Source organism: Pholcus phalangioides, unplaced genomic scaffold (assembly GCF_987345545.1).
Source record: "Pholcus phalangioides strain wild (caught in Gottingen) unplaced genomic scaffold, Ppha-v1.0 ptg000027l_1, whole genome shotgun sequence".
NCBI classification, from domain to species: Eukaryota; Metazoa; Arthropoda; class Arachnida; order Araneae; family Pholcidae; genus Pholcus; species Pholcus phalangioides.
The window spans coordinates 13,808,709-13,829,663 of NW_028301617.1; the positions used below are offsets into that span (position 1 = coordinate 13,808,709).

The 20,955-nt window shown below is 35.6% G+C and overlaps 1 long non-coding RNA gene across 1 annotated transcript; it reads right to left on the bottom strand.

Moving 5' to 3' along the window:
- Nucleotides 1-204: 204 nt before the first annotated feature.
- LOC149068503 (uncharacterized) lies at nucleotides 205-19,041 on the bottom strand. The gene is made up of 3 exons (XR_016195228.1): nucleotides 18,936-19,041; nucleotides 12,083-12,259; nucleotides 205-2,383 (listed from the first exon to the last, which is right to left on the bottom strand). It is a non-coding gene; the product is annotated as an uncharacterized LOC149068503 (long non-coding RNA).
- Nucleotides 19,042-20,955: the final 1,914 nt, after the last annotated feature.

Sequence of the window (20,955 nt, forward strand, 5' to 3'; positions counted from 1 at the left end):
GAATGAATAATTGTACTGTTGTAGGCCTGTTGCTCTCTGCGGTGAGACTTTTTAACGGGGAGATAGGCTCGCGTTTGTGCCTCAAAGTTGGGAACTCCAGAAAACCAACTTCAGCCAATCAGCACTGTGGTGATTATGACCCTGACTATGGATATTGGCTATAACCTATAAAGACACATTTATTTCAAAAATACACACAACAGGTATTTTCATTGAGCATTTATTTATTATTATGTCCTTGAATTGATCCTTCAATTTTCTCGAGCCATTTGACACAATAACAAACAAAGAACATGTTGATCCAATGAAAAAGTGTTAATACATTCAATAAGCGACCTATTTGTTTGTTCACATGGGATACTGAGAAAAATGAACTCCATCAGTGTAGCTAGCAGTATGCATCAAGAGAGTTTCCTTAATAATTTTGTTTCCATGTCAAACCATAAAGTTTTCACAGATTACTTGACCTCGTCAATTGGAAAAAACTCTGTGCAAACTTTCCACAAAAGAATCACTTCATTTTTGAAAATAGCTTTGGAAGAGTTCTTATTGGATTTTTGTGTCATTATTCTCTTCTCCCCCCCCCCCATAAGACCCCTCTTCATCACTTCAAAGAGGTGCAGGTTCTCTCACTGAAATATTTTGGTAAGACAAGGGCTTGACAAACTGTAAAGGAAAAACCTAGGGGCCAGAACAATTTTTAGGGACCAAAATTTTTTTTCCTGAGCAAAAATTTTCTTTTAACTTTTAATGGACACAGTGACTCCTTTCCATGTTCATACATATAAGTTCAAAAAATTTCATTTAGTTCTGACTTGAATTAAAAAAAAAAAAAAAAAATTTGGGAACCGATACCAATTATCTAGTCGCCATGAAAACCTGGGTTTTGTCAAGCCCTAGTTAGGATATATTCTCATGTGTGTGCCAAGCTTCTTGCTTGACACTACTAATTTCATTTGAAGTCTCTTTAGAATGAATGAACTTGTGCTTCCACAGATGAGAACCGGTTGGAAACTTCCGGTGACAAAAATTACATTCATATGGCTTCTCTCCTGTGTGTAAATTTTTATGAAGGTTTAAATATCTGTTTGTAGCAAATTTTTTATGACAGATATCACACTCGTGTGGCTTCTCTCCCGTGTGGACTCTTCTGTGATGGCTAAAACTACTTGGGCTAGAATATACTTTGCCACAGATTTCACATTCGTGTGGCCTCTCTCCAGTGTGGACCCTATAGTGTAATTTCAAATGGCCAAGTTGAGAAAATGTTTTACAACAGATTTCACACTTGTGTGGCTTCTCTCCCGTGTGGACTCTTCTGTGTCTGCCAAAATTGCTATAGTGAGAAAATACTTTACCACAGATTTCACATTCATGTGGCTTCTCTCCAGTGTGGACTCTTTTGTGATTATTGAAACTGTTACTGCGAGAAAATGTTTTATGACAAATATGACATTCGAATGGCTTTTCTCCAGTGTGGACTCTTATGTGAGTGTTTAAATGGCTACTTTGAGAAAATGTTCTATGACAGACATTACACTCATGTGTCTTCTCTTTCGTTTGGACACTTTTGTGCATATTCAAATTGCAGCAGCTAGAAAATATTTTACTACCAATATGGCAAAATGTGAATGTTTAAATTACCTACAAGAGAAAAGGTTTTACCACAGATTTCATAATCATGTGACTTCACAGCATGGACTGTTTTGTGGTGGTAAAAACTGTCAGAAATTTTTGTCACAGAATATCAAACTTATATGGCTTTTCTCCACAATAGATCCGTTTCATTACTTCAATTGTCTACTCAAAAAAACATTCCACCACAGAATGCACAATTGTTCAGCTTCTTCTATGCATGGACTCTTTTGCATCAATTCAAATTACTGATGTCAAAAAATATTTCATCACAATTATATCGCTTGCATCATATATGAAGCATTTTGTGTATATTTCCCCCCACAAAATTCATATGACAGCTCATCAGTGTGAGTTTTTGTGTGCTTGTTTAAACTGTTGATCTGATGAAACGTTTTTCCACAGATGTGTTGTGGACATTTCAGTCTAATATTTTTACTTACACTAGTGTGAATTATTGATTTTCATCAATGTTCTTCATCAACACTGTGACTCGTGTCAATTTTAGAATTGATGACAAACTATAAATTATGTCTAAATCATTACAAAACTGGCATTTTTTTCCTTCACATCATCTTCATTATGTAATCTAACAGATGATGCATCCATAATCTTAAAAATGTGTCTGAACAGAGAGCTGGAATTATTCTGAAGGCCGATGTTTTTCTTAATCTTTTCTCAGCATGCCCACTTGTAAAGCTCTTCTGCTGTTTTACCCGGCATATTATGATGGGAATCTTTGATTTATCTGCAAAAAAAAAGAAAGCATCATCATCATCATTAACTCTAAATATATTATAATCAAGGTTGGCGAGGAATTGGTTATTGGTTATTACGGTAAAACTCTTGGTATTTACCATAATGTCCACAACACCTGCTTCAAACTCATACATGAAAAATGAAGATCAAAGTAAAGATAATGGGCCATATTAATAAAAAGAAGGAAATGCTTACAAGGCAATACTGGCCTTGAATCAGCCTAATCCTGTGAAACCACAAACACTTTATTTTTTGCATAAAATTAATTTTGAAAATAATGCAGTTATTTAAGCTGTAATTAAAATGGAGTAAAGCCAGGTTTTCCTAGAAGCATATTTTCCTGTACCTCATGAACCGAAAAAGAAGGGTACGAGAATAAAGTGAAGAGAAGATCTGCGAAATGTGCGGCGCACAAAGCATTCATCTCCTCCAGGAGCAGTCAGTCAATCATGTCAGATGTGAAGCACTGGTGTGAGCAGTGTTGCGCTCTAAAGGAAAACAATCATACTGCTTTTCCTATTGGTGAAAGGACACGTGTCTGGCTGGGCAATTGACGTTGCACGTGGCGAAGGAAACTTGCTCCTAGGAAAACTGGTTTTAGCACAACCAAATGTTGCTAACCAGTTTTCGGGCACAATACTTAGGCTATTGTCAGTAGTGCATTAATGGGGGGCTAAGCAGGCTATAGCCCAGGGTGGAAATTCGGAGGGGTAACAAATTTTTGAATACAGAAAAAGGGAAGAGAAATTTTTTTTTTCCAAATTCACATTTCGTACACATGTGGAAGTGCTATGTGTCATTTCTGTTATAAATAATTTGTAATTAATAAACCATATTGTTTATTTATTTGTTTGTGTTTTTTCCACAGACTGCCATTGAAGTAAAAAATATATGATTACTTAACCTTCGTATTTACTGTGTTATTCCTTGCCTTCCCAAATAGTACTGTCATACGTAGAGGTGGGAGAGCGAGTAGGCATCCAGCAAAGCAGCATTCATTTCAGGTTACTGAAGATGTTAGAAAAAAGGCAGTTCAGCCAACATCCCTTAAACAAGGGGTATCTTCTTTGTAATTTAATTACAATACAATTTTTTAAAACTTGTTTGGGAACCCAAATGGAATGAAGGTGGTCAATCCAGAACAACATCTGTTTGCAGTCCCTAATTGGAATATAAAGAAATCATGGAATGGAATTCCATAAAGGGGGATTAAAATATCCATCTAATGAAATAATAACTGTTGTAAAATTTAATTATGTGATCATCACAAAACTGTTGTCATCTGTATTTGAAAAGGAATTCATTAAATGCAAAAACCACCGAAATGTAGCTTGTAATGTTACGTTACGAAACCAGCCTTTATCAGAGATATATTTGAATTCAGAATGTCATAAACATAATATGTATGATGTCATCAAAACTATTGTTCTTTCCTTAACAAATACTCTATTGCAAAATTATTGCAAAAAAGTCAATGATGATTTGATTAAAAAAAAATTGCCTGTAAGCAAAATAGGAAATTAGAAACGTTAAAGAAATAATTTTGTGTGCATGTAAATATGTGTCTGATTATGTATACTGCATTTTCATAGATTATCAAAGGCTGCTTTAATTATTTTTATTTATTATTATTAATTTCATTTTTAATTATTTTTTAAAGGAATATGGAAAAAAAATCAATTACTTTTAAATGGAAATAGGCTATTTTTTAATCTTTTTTGCGATTACAGTTGCACTTTGAAGAAAAATAAAAAGCGAAAGAAGAGAAAACAGCGTATAGGGAAATGCCCCTTTACCTTTGTGAGAGGGCTTTCTTCTTTAGGGGGTGTTGGCAGGACCCACATTTTCATGAATTGTATATAGTATTGCAAAACCAGATTTGGTTATAAACGCAGGATTACCAACAAGAAAAATGGAAGAAAGCATCTCTTCATTATACACTTTCCCGACAAAAACAAAGCAAGCAAATATCACACATAGTTGCTCATCTCTAATAAATTCATATATTTTGTATTTTGTGAGAGTTATCTTTAATGATAATTTGTGAAGAAATCACGACAATTTAATCTTAGGTAATTTAGAATCCTCTGTAATACTTGTATTCAATATGGCGTATAAGACACATATGTTTTATACGATGCATAGATAAATTGAAAAACGTTTGAGCTAGTTTGAAGTGTTTGTTGCTCATTTAAGAAATTAAAGTAAAAATTAATATTTATTGTATTTTTGTTTCATTTTGGGTGCGAAACCACTTGTAGTTGACTAACATCCTGGTCTTAATACAGGAACAACAGCTAAATCGTGTTTTCTCTCCAATCTTTATATTGTCCTATCTTACTTCCTTTTCTGATGTGTAACAAACACGACAGGTAAATAGTTTACATTTGCAGTTTTGAAATATTTCTGTATATCGGAGATAACTGACACCATGTGCCAAAAGGGAAATTTACAAAGAGTGTGATTTAAGGTAAATTCCTCTGTTATTTATTGAAATAGGACTTGATGCTTTATACCTATGAATTGGTATATGAAGGGGGGGGGGGGGGTTCTAACCTCCCCAAGCCGAGATTATGGTGTTATTTTGCAGGAAAACACTTAAAAAATCCCCTCCTTGAGAAGAAAAAAAAAATTGAAACACACCTGAAGAAAATTCTGCGTACACCTATGTAACTACGTGTATAATCCCGGTCAATCATTAGGTCACTCACTTGGTTAATCATATGGTCACTCATACAGTCACTCACTGGATCACTCATATGGTCACTCACTGGATCACTCATATGGTCACTTGGTCATTCTATTGGTCACTCACTTGGTTATTATTACAGTCACTCATACTGTCACTTGCTTGGTCACTCATTCACATGGTCACCCATTCTGTCACTCACTTGTTCCTTATTACAGTCACTCATACGGTCACTCACTTGGTCATTATTACGGTTACTCATATGGTCACTCATACTGTCACTTGCTTGGTCACTCATTCACATGGTCACCCATTCTGTCACTCACTTGTTCCTTATTACAGTCACTCATACGGTCACTCACTTGGTCATTATTACGGTTACTCATATGGTCACTCATACAGTGTACCACACAGTCACTCACTTGGAAACTCAAATAAACTCTCATTCGGTCACCCATATGGTCAATCACTCGGTCACTCCCTTGGACACTCACCTGGTCACTTATACAATCATTCATATGGTCAGTCACTCATTTGGACACATATATGGTCACTCACTCATACAGTCAATTCCACACTCATAGATACTGCCGCTCACGTGGTCAGCCATTCTGTCACTCACATAGTCATGGTCACTAACTCACTCATAAAGCCAATTTTACACTCACCCATTTATATATTCACTTACAGAATCAGTCACTCATGCGTGCAGAGCAGGTGAAATATCAGGTGCGAAAATTTCAGGGGCAAAACGACCCAGGGGCCAAATGTATCGGCGCAAAATGTCAGGGGCGAAATTTTGATAACAATATATATAAACAAACAATATATTATATAAATATACAGTCGAAGCCTGTTTTAACGAACACCATTATAGCGAAAATCTCATTTTAATGAACACTTTTCTAATCCCTCAAATAAGTTTAGATAGGAACAATGCAAACAACCTGAAATTCCTTTATAACAAAATTTCATTATAACGAAGTGATTTCTCCGATCTCTTGGAGTTCGTTATAACGGGATTCGACTGTATATCTATAATATATTTTCTAGGCCCCTCGTTATAGACAGCTTTAACTGCAATCATTTAATTACTATGTTATACATGACTTCTTTCCTTGTTATAGGAGGGACTTGACAATTACTTGGGTTGTGCATAAGTGATTGACACAAGCCCTCTCACATCATAAAAAACTCAGCATGACAGCTTAACACCAAAAAAAAAAAAAAAAGATGCCAGGGATCAGTGATCTATGCGAAATGCACAGACGACGCTACCAACTGACGAATGATTAAGGAGAGTGGTTGTTCTTCCCGTCGTTGTCATTGCAAATACAGATAGCAAAAATAGAAGGGAATTATCATGACCATAAACAAAGAAACAATTGGCAAAAAACTGCTTGGATACCGAAAGCACTCTTTTGGTGTACTGGCTGCTGTCAGAACATTGTTGACAAGGACAGGTATTATGAAATTGCTATAAAGCTTCCGCCCAGAATGAATGATCCCGCAAAGTCTTGCTTCAACATGGCAATGCATATCCCCACAACAGCCATCAGACCCAGGTTTTTTTTCCTTTATTGGAAAATTTTTTTTGACAACACTCAGCACTCGTCGTTCACTTATTTTGTTTACAAAATTTGAGTTGTGCTTGTTTAGGATGGCTCATTCTTCTAGTGCTACTGATAATGCTTTGAAAAGAGTGAAAAAATAAAAGTGAAAACTTGACAAGAAAAATTGGATATATTGACTATGCTTGGCGAAGTCAAGCATAGTCATTACGGAATCAACGAATCTACGGTGAGATATATCAAGAAAAAAGAATCTGAAATTCGTTCAGCCATAGCTTTATCTGCACCTGTGGCAGTCAAAACTTTGCAGCGCCTATGGGATTCATGTGTGTCACGTACAGAAAATGCTGTTTTTTTTGGGTACAAGACTGACACAAAAAGGTATTCCAATTGATTGTAATATTATAACAGAAAAGGGGAAAAATTTTATTCTTCCATAAGGAAAGGGGCTGGTGAAATGTCTATTTCATCAGAATTTTATGCAAGTATAAGTCGTTTCATAGGTTTAAGAAACGGTTCGGATTGCGCAATGTAAAAAGCACTGATGATCAAGCCTCTGCCGAGCAGGAAGCAGCTAGAAAATTTCCAGACTTTGTAGAAAATTATTGAAGAGAACGGTTATGTACTTGTACATCAGCAGATGTTTAACGCTGACGAAACTACACTATTTTGGAAGAAAATACCGCAAAGAAGTTAAGCAAGAGAAAAAAAACGAGCTCCTATTTTTAAGGCAAGTAGAAATAGACTTACTATGTTGTTTTGCGCAAATGTGAATGGGCACACGATAAATCATTTTCAAATCTGCGAATCCGCGAGCATTGAAGGGAAGGATAAGCCAAAGCTCCCAGTATTTTGGATGAACAATGGACTAAGAAAACACTTTTCTTGGATTGGTTTAAACGGTGTTTCGTTCCGGAAGTCAAAAGGTACCTTGAGAGTGAATACATGCTATTCTCAAAGTTCTTTTGATACTGGCTTGACCGAGGAGCAGGGCCGTCTTAAGAGCAAAAAGGGGCCCCCAGGCCAATTGGTTTTTCTGAGGCCCTACCAGGAAAATTCCCAGAAATTTCAGTTAGTTCTTATGTTTTTGAGGCCTTTTATCTCTTGAGGCCCCCGGGCGGCCCCATGCGTTAAGACAGCACTGCCGAGGTGGAGTCAATGAAGTTGACTGGTCCTGAAACTGAAGCGGTACCAGATGAAGAAGATCGAGGTAAAGAAGTAGAAGACAAGTTCATCACAAGTGACATAGCGGAAGGGAATCGCCAGCTCAAATCAGCAATAGATTATTTTCATAACATAGATCCCTCTACTTTACGTTCTTCACATATAGAAAAATTAGTAGAGGAAGCCTTGAGAACATACTCTATGATATGAAGAAGAAAAATCACAACATTCTTTCAAAAACATCGCCAACAATTGCTGCACCCTCTTTTACTTTTCCTTCTACCTCTGCGTCACCCTGCTCCTTCTCATGATGTTCAATAAACGAGATATGCAAAAAAAAAAACACCATGGTTTCTGTTATTCACGGTCACTCCCGGAACGTAACCTCCCGAATACGGGGGAGCCGACCGTATTGTTACACTCGCACAATCTGGTTGACTGGGACTACATTATGTTTGAGAACATGAAGGACAACGTGTGAGGTCAACAAATGTGATGTAATAGGGTATTGCAGGCTATTGTCCCTAGATGGTGCACCAACACACCCACGGAACAGTTCATCACAGGTGTTTGAAAACTCCCAGCTAAACGACAGAAGTGCATGCACATGAATGGAGAGTATATGCAATGAATGTAATATCCAGTTTTTCTGTGAATATAACATTTTCCACCCTGCGACTGCATTTGTGTCGATCATTTTTGTAAGAAATCTATTCTGAATTGGGAGCATAATTTTTAGCATTTGAAATGAGCTGGGGCGACACACAGTTAATATCTGGCAACTGATAAATGTTTTAGCGACCATACAAGAAGATCGACATTCCTCCTAATTTTTTTTTTCTATGTCTGATTTGTACAGATTTACAAATAGTGTGGAAAGTGATCATTGCATGATTTATTCTTTAGCTGTAACTGTGAAGCTATCGTCATTCGAAAAAACAAATGTAAAAAATAAAATTAGCTCAATTTTTTTACTCTCAGTGATTTATTTCTCCATTGATAATGAGAGCAGATACATTTTCTCTTCTTAATTTTTTCTCAGCAAATTTCTGACTGATTTCATAGTTTCAATTTATAAATAACATAACGATTATTTTATAAACTTCCATAAAACCAGTTGAATTCGCTAGAGTTGAAATATGATATGCTGTATATTTTACACTTGGGATTAAATTAAGGTTCTCGCTAGTTTTGGACAGGTATCAAGTGTTTTCGCTTTCAATGAACCTGTCCACATCATAAACAAACTTTGCCTTTCTCCCACCAGGGGAGCTATCAATACAGATACAGTTGAACCCTGTTATAGTGCCAACCCTGCTTACCGCCACAAATTTTCAGTGAACAAATCTTTCATATAGGGATCATAATTTAAAAACCGATTATAGCGCCAACTTCTTTTAATATCAACTGTTGTTTGGATATATATAAAGTCTATGTGTTATTTTCCAAGAACATTTCCGCAACATTTCTAATTTTGCTTTTTTTTTGCTGAAAGGAGTTGAGGATTCAACGTTTTTTCATTCCACTGTTATTATCAGTCAACATGAAAATAGTTTAGAGCAAATGATTTGAAAAATTAAGAAGGGTGTGGTCAAGTGGTCTTAAAAAGAACATTGAATACCTGAATGCGTGTAGGGACCAAAATAATCAACGTCTTCAACGAAACATTTATTGATAGGGAAAAGTGAACAAAAAATGAGTGTGATGAAAATGAATGCACAACTTTTTTTAATAGTGCATGTTTTTACTCAATGATCATTACATTTCTAGTACTATGAATTGCTCCAATCAAATTACGTCGAAAGGTGTTGTTCTTTCAATATCTGAGAAACGAGAAATTTGTGATTATTGGACTAAAAAAACAGTGCTGCCATTGTTTTGCTTTGTTTATTTTGTTTTTGTACTTATAAAATGCATCGCTAAATTTATGTAGAATTAAAATAACTTCCAAGGTAAGTGTAAAATAGGTATCTCTTAAGTTTTACATCAAGAAATATTTAAGTAATTAGACAGTTTTTAAAATTTTAAGAATTTTCTCATCTTAAAACTGAATGTGTATAAAACAGGTTATTTTATATATGGCGCAACACTAAAATAAGACACTGAGATACAGCAGTACATAATAAACATGTGAATTTATGTAATGAAGTCTCTCCAAACGCTATTCTGACGATGAACAGATATCATGCCAAACTTGTTATTCTCCCAAAAGTTTTAGGGACGGATGGTGGCATTACAACGAGGTTAAAATGTACACTGCTGGCCACCCAAATTACAACACCAAGAAAGACAAGAGATATCGCAACAATATTTATTTTGTAGATAACATGTTGACCAAGCATCAAATGATTAAATTTATAGACTTCTGTGAAGTGTGGTTCCTGCCAAAATCAGTAGCCGCCATTGTTGGAGATCACCGCTGCCACACGCCTCGGCATTGATTCAAAGAGACTTTGGATGTGTTCTTGGGGTACAGCAGACCAAGCAGCTTGCACGCGTTGCCAAAGTTGATCTGGTGTGGCAGCTGGGGATGTAATCTGGGTCAATCGTTGAGCAACCATGGACCACATGTTTTCTATCGGCGAAAGATCCGGAGAGCGAGCTGGCCAGGGAAGCAATTCAATCTGGCGATTGACGAAGAACCTTTGGACAATGCGTGCCATGTGTGGTCGCGCATTAGCCTGTTGAAATATGGCTGTGCGCAAGCCCTGAAGGTAAGGAAGGACAACTGGCTCCAACACCTCGGAGATGTAGTGCTGGCTTTTTAAAGTACCGGCAATGCGTACTAGAGGAGTGCGAGAGTGATATCCAATACCGCCCCATACCATAATACCCAGTGCAGGACCAGTGTGGCGGTGCATAACGCAGCTGTTCAGCATCCTCTCTCCACGGTGTCTCCAGACTCGAATCCGACCATCGTGGTGTTGCAGACAGAAGCGTGACTCGTCAGTAAAGACAATTTCATTCCATTGTGCCGTCCATACCCTTCTTTCATCGCACCATCGGCGTCGGAGACGTCTGTGGTTCTGCGTCAAGGGTAGACGAAGCAATGGACGTCTTGCTGACAGACCACTCTGCTGTAAACGGCGTTGAATGGTACGCGCAGACACTGGATGATGCGGTACAGACTGAATGTGCTGTGCTATGGTTCGTGATGTGGCTGAGCGATCCGTCACTGCCATACGCCTGTCATCACGTGAAGTGGTGCACTGAGGTGGATGCGATCGAACACGTCGGTCCGTCGTACCCTCCTGCATCCAACGATCACATATCCGCATTACAGTTGCCTTAATCCAAGCCTTAAATAACGCTTTGAAGTGGTGTCACAGGCGCGCGTGATGTGCGTCTGCGCTGAAATTCTAATCATTTGCATATCTCACCTCCGCTAATGCATGTTGTAAATTTCATATTATTTGCATGCTTCCTTCAGGGTGTTGGTTTCGTCCAACACGACTACCGATTTCCCTGAAAGATAATCCACAATCTCGGTAGGCCACTATCCTTCCTCTGTCGAACTCGGATACTTGATCAAAAGATGATCGCTGTTTTCTACGAGGCATAATTCATCGCTTTTTTGAAAAAACCACAAGAAAAACACAATTGCCGTACTTCAAATCGTCGAAATCTCCAAGCCTTAAATAACGCTTTGAAGTGGTGTCACAGGCGCGCGTGATGTGCGTCTGCACTGAAATTCTAATCATTTGCATATCTCACCTCCGCTAATGCATGTTGTAAATTTCATATTATTTGCATGCTTCCTTCAGGGTGTTGCATTTACGGTGGCCAGCAGTGTATTTTAAAAGGAAGCAATATTTTTATCACAATGCATGGTTGCCTTGTATAATTTTTCTTTCCATATTTAATGAAACCGTTCTTATCATGGGCTCCTTGAAGGAGTCAGATGACACATTTTTCTTTTCTTTTTTTCAGCATGGGGCCAAATATTGAAGGAGAGTATAAATCATTCTTCGCAAAAAAAAAAAAGAAAGAAATCAATTATAAAATAAACCGTCTGCATTTCAACATCAAATGACATACAATAGGCACCAGGACAGAACAAAATCCTTGACATGTGGAAGGCCAACAGAGAGAAGACCCTAAGTTTCGAGCCAAACAATAAGGAATAATGAACACTTCTTTCATTAATATACGTGTAGCCAAATTTTTATAAAATAATTTGAACTCAAGGGACCCTTCAAAAAACATTATTTCCACTTCCCCCCCCCCCCAAGAACAGTAAAAAATACCCTAATAATTTACTGACCTGTCCTCGAACGTGAACTTGACCACGAATGAATCCGCCCAAGGAATTAGTGAATCTGTGCAAGGTGGAATCCTAATTGAATTCCTTGATGACAAGTTATGACCATTTAACGATCCATGTTGACATGAGCATGATTTCAACAATGACTTGACTTGTTTTACGTCCTTTTGTACCAACCTAAGGTTTTAGGACGAGGGGAGAAAAAGAAACATACAAAGTTAGTGTGTTAGATTGTTAGTTCTTTAGAAAAAAACTTGATGCATCAACATATATGAAAAATACCATACAATTAGAAGATTGTAAAATATCTGAAACATATATATAACTCTACACATTCATGTGATACCACATATACTAAATCCCTACAGGTGCACAGCCTTTTCACAAATTGTACAAATATTAAGTCAGATTCATAGTATATATAACACAAAAAATTTTCTCAAATCAAACCGAATAACTACATACAAGAAAAACAATCATACTTGCATGATCCAACTGAATTATTCACATAACAAAAATCACAATACATTTAGCAAAAAATTCCAAAAAACAAATGTATTATATACAAATATATACAAGCAAGAATTACAACAATGTTTGCAAGATATGAGTAGATGGAAAAACAAATAAGTGATATTTACATCAAATCAGGGACTTAAAAAAAACAAAAAAAACAAAAAAAAAACACCTTGACCATTCAAAAAAAAGGATGTATGCACCAAAATTTAAAAGAAATCAGAATCTATTACACTTAGATAAATACACTTCCAATCCTTTGACAAATAATTTTGGAGGAGCAATAAACATAGCTTTCCAATTACAATTCTGATTATTTCTTATACCAATACTTTGGAAAAAGGTAATGCGAAATTTGTTCCAATGTTTGCATATAAAATAGAAGTGATCGTTTGATTCTTGATCATCACAATAGTCACATTTAGCAGAGTCTTCCTGATTAATTCTGCACAGATAACCATTCGTCAGGGCTCTGTTTGACAATAATCTGTAAAATAATGTTTCATATTTTCTCTTCCAAAAGTAAGGTGAATATTTATTCATAGAATTAAAAAAACGTGATGCAAGTGGATAAAGAAACTGATATCTGAAATATTGATCAATGTGGATGTTCCAAGACTTCACAAGTAAATTCAACACATCTTCAACATATGAGAAATCTGGAAAAGTAGGATTTGCATTATTAACAGCGGTTCGAGCCAGTTTATTTGCACTTTCATTGTAGGAGATATTCTTTTGACCAGGTGACCAGACAATTGAAATGAATTCTGCCCGACTAGAAGCATCTATTGAAGAGAGATATGTAGTAAAAAATGGCTGAATGTGACTTTGGATTTATGGAAGCTAATGTAGAAATTGCTGATTTGCTGTCTGATAATATAACATAATGATGTTTTTCAGATATAAATTTTGAAGCAGCAACAGCAATGGCAAGATACTCAGCTGTAAAAACAGCAGAAGAGTCATGAACTGTAGCCTGGAAAGTTCTCATATTTTTATTGCAAAAGACTCCTACCATTGTATGAATTGATTTGAATGCATCAATAGCAATTATAATTGAGTTAGACCAATGTAATTGTTCGTATTGTTGAAATAAAGGGTTGACCAAGTTTGGATCTGTCGTAACCTGGAATGGCAGTTCATCAGTTGTATACGATATGTTGGAGATGATTCAGGGTAGATTAGCAAAAACTATAGGTTGAACTGGTATGAGCAGATGATTGTCCTGGATGAAATTTATGACTGAAGAACTAAACGTGAGTAGAGAAGAATTCAAAGCTGTATTATTTGAGTTGGCACTAATGAATTTGTAGCTGGTGTTGTACATTGATGCTCTGGCTTTAATAATTTGTCTTGATACAGATTTCATAATCATTAATTCAAAATGAGGTTTGCCACAAATACTTAATAATAACGGTATTGGAGTTGAAATGGGTAATCCGGATGCAATTCTGAGAACTTGACGATATAATACTGCACATCTGTTTAAATTTTGTTGTTGTGAGCAGTTGTGCCAGAGTAAAGAATTATAATTGAAAAAACTACAGATGATATTTGATGCAATAGCAAGAAGTTTACTACCAGGGGCTCCTCTAAGATGACCAGTAATGATTCAAATTATGTTTAATGTTTTTATGCCTTTTTTTAGAATGTGATCAACCTGAGGATTCCAAGTAAGCTTCTGGTCGAAGATGACACCCAAAATCTTGATGTTTTGAACTAATGACAGAGGGTTCCTATTAATGGCTAAATTACAAGTACCAATAACATTTTTCTTTGTAAATATACTATATGAAAATTTTTCAATTGACAGAGTAAAGCCCCATTTTCCTAACCAATCAGTAATCTTCAGAAATGCATTGTTGATATTATTTTCTAAGATTTTAATGTCTTTATTACTACACCACAATAGTATGTCATCTGCATAAACAAACTGATGGATAGAACTTGGTAATTGAACAAACATATCATTCATATATAAATTGAAAAGCCATGGTGATAAAACTGATCCTTGAGGAATCCGCTGTCAAAATTTATTAGATTTGACTTGTGATTTCTCCAACTAATATAACATTTTCTTTCAGATAAGAAACTTTTCAACCAAGCAATAAATTCACCCCAAAAACCTGTGGATTGAAGTTCATATATAAGAGCAGAATGTATTATAGAATCGTATGCACCCTTTATGTCTAGAGAAACTAAAATTCCAATCTCTTTAGATTTGAAAGTATTGACAATATTGCACTTTAAATCATTTAATAAATTCTGTGTCCCAGATTTAAAAGCATATGTGTTTGAAGGGAACAGTTTATATTTCAATGATATCCAGTTCAATCTAGATAAAACAATGCGTTCAAAAATCTTCATAATTGTGGTTGTGAGAGTAAGTGGTCAATATGATGAAGGGCAAGTAGGTGTCTTGTTGGGTTTGAGAAGAGAAAGATTATCTTTCCTTTCTTCCAATCCAAAGGAATGGTGCCCAATGACCAAATCTCATTAAGTTCAGAATTGAGAAATTTTAGATCATCATCTGGAATTAATGAATAGGCTTTGCTGTTAATTGAATCAGGACCTGGAGTTGTATGTGGCAATTTAATAATTGATGTCTTCAATTCAGAAATTTGTATTGGAGAATTCATATCTGTGTCAAAGTTTTGACAAGAGCCACAAAAAAAAAATCAAAGTCTTTATGGATATAAGGTTTGATAATGGTTTGCTGTAAGAGTTCAATTTGTTTGTAAGGATCACTGATGACTGTATTATTATGATGAAATAACAAATTATTATCTTCATATACTTTGGAGTGAATAACTTTCAGTCTTCTTAAAATAGTAAACATTTTTGGATAGGCAGCATGTTTATAGAGTTGATCTTCAAATGATTTATTTCTTTGATTTTTCAGAGTTCTTTTAAAAATAGCTGAGTTTTTCTTATAAATAATCCAGCATACCTGATATGGGCATCTACGGTATTAACGAAATGATCTTTTCTTTGCTATTAGCAGCATACGTAGATTAGCATCAAAATAGTCATTGTATTTGAAATGATGATGATTTGAAAATCTTTGAGCCTCCATGTGTTTATTTTTAACAAAATGAAAGTAAGGAATATTTTCATCATAGTTATTCAAACTGTCATTAAATGTTCTCCAAATAGAATATTTATTAATACTGGATGTAGATCTTGCTTGAGTTTTCAATTCTAATGTTATTGGAATATGGCCACTATCATACAGAGAGTTGCCACATGACCAAGTAAAATTTCCAATTAAATCAGTACTACAAAAACTTAAATCAATTGAGTTAGAAGATTGTGAAGAGTAATGAGTTGGAGCAAGCGGTTGAATTAGCCCAATAGAATTCTGAAGATACCAATTATACAGCTGACGACCAGCATTATCAGTTCTGGATGAACCCCATGCAGGATGTGAGCTATTAAAATCACCCAAAATAGCAAAAGGTGGAGATATTTTATCAAAAAGCACATTCATGACGTTAATAATATTTGAAGTATCTGCTATATATAAGTTTACAATGGTGAAATGAAAATTCTGCAAATAAATTTTGATAATAAGAGCTTCAACTCCATACGAGTTATATTTGAAAAGAATGTTTGATGGAAACTTATTTCTGATAGCCATTACTACACCTCCTCTACCACTATCAAGTCTATCACATCTGTATATTTGGAAATTAGGTAGATAATATAAATCATCATCAGATAAAAATGTTTCTTGGAAACACATGATATCAAAATCATTCATGAAACGAAGAATGTGATATTTCTTATTTTTAATACTTCTGCAATTCCATTGAAGAATTCTATGGATGTTAGCCATGATTCAAACCAAATCTTTAAGTAAATTTTTAAGTAAGCAGTATTTATAAATTAGTTTGGTGATGAGTAAAATCAAATATAAGAACAGGTTAAGTCTTTTTCTTTGAACCATGTCTTTCTTTAACTACTTCAGAAATGCTTCTATTGAAACTAATTGCATCTCTCAATTGATCATCAGAAGACGCCGATCTTTTTCTTGAGGAATTAGTGAGATCTTTCAACATGGGCTGAAGCTGGTTAGATATGCAGGAGATGATTTCTGGTACAATTTCTTTCAATGATTGTGAAACTATTTCAGCTACAGATTGTTTAATTTCTAGCATTAGTGATTCCTTTATTTCTGCCAGTTCTTTTACAACAAGAGATTGGATATCTTTTTTGATATTAGATAAATCTATGTTTTGAGATGAAGCTTGCACTCTAGTTGCATATGACATCTCATTTGGCTTACAGAATCTCCTCGCTATATGAATAGATACATTATGTTCAGACTTGTAATTGAGAATTTTTTGTTCATGGATATATTTTGGACAATTTCTGTCAGTAGGAAGATGATCTGACGATGAACAATTAATGCATTTCTTTTCACTATCACAATCTTTGACAATATGGTTACCACCACAATATAAACAGATTTGAGGGTACAGCTTCGATATAGGGGACACGCCAAGTTGGCGACTTTTTTCCGGCGATAAGTTGCCATCATTGGCGCGCTCTGGTTTGTTGCTGTTCTGCTGGGTTGTCGTTGTTCCAGAATATTCGAAGAATTCTGCGAGGGAGTGGCGCTGGTGGTTGTTTTTCCGTGTTCCTAGCGTCCTAGCGCGTCTTTCAAACGGGTTTTATTGCCATTTTCAAACTGGTTTTCTCTTTTTTCCATTATATTCTCTCTCTTTTTTTCTTCCAAATGACGTCACCTTATAGCCGCGGCGTTTTGAAAAACCGTTGGGATAGTTCTTCATATTTTCTCTTTTTTCCGTATATACGATGTAGTGTGTGTCTCGGATTAATTGGAATACCTTATTTTGGATATATTTTCCCTCAGGTTGTACCTTTAATATTTTCCAATATTTATTCTTTTCTACATGCAGGCATCGTTATTATTTTATTTATTTATTTTACCGTTGTTTATTTATAAGAACCCGGATTCCCGAAAAGAGAGTCCGGGTTTTAATTTATAATACATAGAATATATTTATTTATACAACATGCAGGACCGTTGTTTATTTATAAGAACCCGGATTCCCGAAAAGAGTCCGGGTTTTAATTTATAATACATAGAATATATTTATTTATACAACATGCAGGACCGTTATTTATTTATAAGAACCCGGATTCCCGGAAAGAGAGTCCGGGTTTTAATTATTTTTTTATTATAATTATGCTTGTTGGTTTTAGCATTTTTATGCTCGCCCAATTCAGCTGTTATTTACGTTTCCATTTCTCTTGTGTTTCATGATATTTTTCATATTGTTTTCTATGCTGGCGATTTTTTTTTTCGGCGCTCGTAATGTGTCTAACGGCCTTGGCGACTTCTGATGGAGTCGTCGGACATATTTGGCGCCGGAAAAAAAAGTCGCCGAAAATCGCCAACCTGTCCCCTATATCGAAGCTGTTCCGATTTGAGACTTAACTGGGCAGAATTTAGATTTGTGAAAGAAACTGAAACATTTGTTACACATGGAAGGTCGTTCTATAAATCTTTGTGGCTTAAAGATCTGATACCATAATTTAAGTTCAATGGGCACAGAAGTCCCTAGTGCAATAACAATAATAGTTGGTGTCTGAATTTTGTTTCATAGAATATGGCGGATGTTCGAAGGATAAAAACCATTTAGAATTAACTCATTAGCAATTTCATTTAATGTAATCTCAACTGGAATATTCCTCACAATATATTTTGAGGATAGTATATCAGTAAGAAGTGAGTTAGCAACTAGAATGTCAAGGATAGTTTTAATGTTGAGAAGCTCCTTGGCCACCAATGCAGAATTAGTAGTAACAAAAAGATCACCACTCTTGGCCACCCTTATTTCAGCAATTTGGTCTGAATTACTAATCACATTAGTAAAATTCCTTCTGAGATCATTAGGTCTGGACGTTGGAATTCTAGTAATTCCGTGATATTTTAAGGTGAAACTAGTGATGTCACTAGTGATTTGCACAACTATTCCCTTCTTGAGTCTCCATTAAACTTGCCGCCATTATCGCCAGAGATATGGTGGTCTCAATTCACGCTGCCATATAGGTGACTGAAGACGACTTGAAATTAAATATTCAAAACGGGTATGATGTTAGAAAACCTTGGCTTCGGGAAATGCCTTCCGACGTTGCTCGATGAGAACTCACCCAACGCAGGTACCTCTAATGTTAGCCACAATAGGCCAGTCTTTCAAGCTATATTCCTTAACTTGATAATTGTTAGAACCAAAATACAAATTCACAAATCAAAATGAATTCAATCACGAAGAGCAAAAAACAATACGTCCGTTCACGAACTCACCATCGCTTGTTTTCCTCGACAATGACAATCGGGTAAACCAGGTAAACATTGTCGTTCGGGACCGACTCTCGAGAAAAACGAAGAACAAAGTTCGTAGTGGTTGTTACAGTTTTTTTTTAAAAATTAATTTAAAGTAATTGTTTTCTTCTCGATTGTTCATGATCCTGCTTTTATCAAACTTTCTGATTTCATTTCCATTAAAATTTTTTTTGTTAAGATGAATATCTCCAAAAAAAATTTTTAGTTTTGGGATGAACAACCACTACGAACTTCATCCTCTGTTTATCTGGTGAGCTGAGTCAACACCACACTAGAAATATATATTCACTATATATATATTCTAATATAACACTATATTTAGTGTGGTGTTGGCTGAGTTCAGCCACAGTCGACAATATTTACCCTATGAACTAAGCCGATCGTGCTTTCACTGATGATTATTGGACACTAATCATTCAAGTCAAGACTGATGATTTAGTGTATTGTAATAGGATCCTTTCTCGGCGTGGATCCACTAATTCCTTGGACGGATTCATTCGTGGTCAAGTTCATTTTTAAGTGCAGGTCAGTAGTAGTTGTAGGCCCGTTTTAACACTTTCTGGTCTGCGCTATTTCGACTATGTTTGTCCCTGTGGACCAGAGGCGGTTTTAACGGCGGGTGCACCGGGTGCCACGACTTCTAAGGGGCCCCGAAAAAACCAAACTTCACATCGCTTTCTAATTTAAGGGGCCCAATATTTTCTTTTGCGCCCAGGGCCAAGACTGACTTTAATCCGCCACTGCTGTGGACTGAGTGTTTTTGACACTTATCATGATTTTTTTAAAAATACTTAGAATATATACATCTTGACAGTTTTTTTAGCTAGAAATTTCAAACTTTTTTTCATAATATAGCAATTATTAAAAGGTACTAATAATTAATATTTAATGAGAAATAATTTAACAAAACGGATGTTTTAGAGTTTTAAAGAAGTTCCGTAACAAATATCTAAAAATAGTTTTTATTAAAAAAAATATATCTTGTAAAATTTGATTTGGTATGGTACACTACTGCGATTTTGAATCCCTTATACAAGCGAGGTGGTATTCTGGATCATCTGAATCAGATTACTCTGACAAAGAATCGTGTGCTAATATATCTATAAGTTCAGCCAAATCATCTGATAAGTCTAAAAATCGTTTATTTGACATCGCGAAACACAACAAACATGGCCATAGGCGTGCGCAGAACTTTCTCGAGGGAGGGTTTGAGTTTTTTTTTCCTTCTGAGGGGGTTTACTTTTTTTCCCTGTAAAATAACACTATAATCTTGGTTCAAAGGGTGGTTAGAACCCCACACCCCCTTTGCGTACGCCAATGAACATGGCTACCTTATCTGGGAAGACAAATATGTTTCAACTATACGTACTTCTACATCGTTTCATAAAGATACATTCGTTGGCTGCGGCCACCTTATATATATATATATAGTATGCAAAAAAAAAGTAGTTGAAAAAAATTAATTGAAAAAAAATCAGATTTTAATGAAAAACCTCAAAAGTAGAGTATAGCGCCAAAAAAGGCTGCTTATACACATAACTTGAAATTATAAATTAGATATTATGAATAGGCGAAAAAAATGAGAAGTAATTGAAAAGTTGGAAAACTATGGATCAATGAGGGGGGGGGGGGGGAGGTCGTTATATCATTCTGGGATTCAAAATTTTACCCACGCTTTCCTAGTTTAATAATTCAGTCGGCTGTGTCTTAAAAGGTCTAACTCTTGGTATGTTTTCTTCACTCTTCAATTTTTCTCATTTTTTCAATTTTTAACACACTTTGTGTAAATATCTTTTTATATTGTGCTACTCATTTGATTTTCATATATATTTTTTGGTTATAATTGTGTATTTCTCATTTTTGCCTTTTGACTTCCAAAGCTTGTTTATCGCAAAAATGTCGGGGGAACTGATGGTAATTTTATGCCTATTAGGCTTACCATCATTAGAAACATTTTTGCAGTTTGGAGCAATGTGGGGGG